Source organism: Penaeus japonicus, unplaced genomic scaffold (assembly GCF_977035675.1).
Source record: "Penaeus japonicus unplaced genomic scaffold, GWHDUDI00000001_assembly GWHDUDI00000022, whole genome shotgun sequence".
Taxonomy (NCBI): Eukaryota; Metazoa; Arthropoda; class Malacostraca; order Decapoda; family Penaeidae; genus Penaeus; species Penaeus japonicus.
The window spans coordinates 13,120,941-13,122,613 of NW_028234424.1; positions in this window are offsets into that span (position 1 = coordinate 13,120,941).

Consider the following 1,673-nt stretch of genomic DNA (forward strand, 5'->3'; position numbering starts at 1 on the left):
TCTTTTAGCAGGTCGTGTAGTCTAGTGGATTCAACACTGAGCCTGTCAATCTGACGGCGCAGGTTGGAGTTGGTCAGGGAGGTAAAATTTGTATTTTCATGTAATAATAAAAATAGTAATATATGGTTTATTCATCAAGAAAGTTACATATTCGTGTAACATTTTGTCTTGATTTACATAAAAAATTACCTTAAAAGAAGTATAACAATGTTTACTACATTAAAATGTTTGATTTAAAAATGTTTAAAACTTAAAACATCCTCTATGAAAATGCAAGACAATATGAAAAAGCTTTAGAATTAAAAGTAGATAAAAAAAACTAAAACGTTCGATTTACAAGTACATAAAAAACAACTAAAACGTTCGACTCATTTAGTCATTCACTTTGTTAACGAAATACGGAATGGTTGACTTTCTATAGCGAGCAGTCCTGCAACGGATGGGCTGAAGGCGACTTCGGTGACGCGTGTTGTGGGCATGGATGGTACCCAGCGTGGGTGGCAGGAGATGACGGTGGTCCGGGGAGCGCATTAGGTCGCGCCCAAACCTCATCGTTAGCGCCTCTCGCCTGTCGAACAGTGACACTGCGTTGAGGAGGGCGAGGGCGTTGTCATAGCTGACGAAGGAATCACCCAGGATGATTCGGAAGCAGCGCTTATAGATTTTTCCAGCCGTTGATGTTGTTGCTGTGTAAGTCCTGGGTGCCACACGGGTGCCGCGTACTCCAGCCCAGTCCGGAGGAACCACTGATACAGGAATTATCATAGTCTGGGTGTATTGAAAGCCGATCGTTTCGCTTATATATATATAAAAATGGCAAGGTTTGCTTTAGCTGTGATTGTTCCATATGTGTTTTCCAGTTCAGGTCTTCATTTATGAAAAAACCTAACATTTCGCACAGTATGGTCTACAGGAAAAGCGATGAAATATCGTTCAATAGAAAGTAGGGTAAGTAAGTGACGCTTAGGGGGACATGTGATCATTAACTTTTGCTGGGTTGGGATTCACTTTTTGTTGCTCACGTTAGTGGCTAGGGAATCGAGATTTTCCTGTGCCGGATATATATATTATTGCGGACGTTGCTTAGCTCTGGAAAATAAAAATAATAGTTAGGTCGTCCACCATACTTTCTCTGCTCTATATGGCTAAGAGGGCTGTTGACCAACGCAGGGGGATCGCGACTCACGTCAAGGCGCCGCGTCGCAAGACCCGGTGACGGCGTACCGTCAGAAAGTCCGCCACGAACGCCAGATGGACGGGCGGCAGCATAATGGTACAGATGCGTGATGGGACTGTGTGTTTGGCATAATCAAATGCTTTTATTAAGTCGATCAAACCAATAGGTTTGCAACGGTGTCAAGCTTAATCTAGACCTTTAAAAATATAGTTTGAATTAAACTAAGTAATGAGTAGTCGAACTTACTCTTAATGCCAAATTGTTGTTCGTCCAAGTTGGGTCTAATGTAACTCATGAGCATCTCAGACGAACGCTCAGGAATTTCCAAAAGTCAGGCGTGTGAGAGACGGGCGCAGCTGCCCCAACTCACAATCGACCTTAACTTCGGGAGGGGCGTGATGGCAGCCCTTCGGGTCAGGAAAAAGACGCCACTGACGGGGGGTATGTTGATAACGTAGGGCAACGTGCGTAGTTCATAAGACAAATTCTTTGAGGA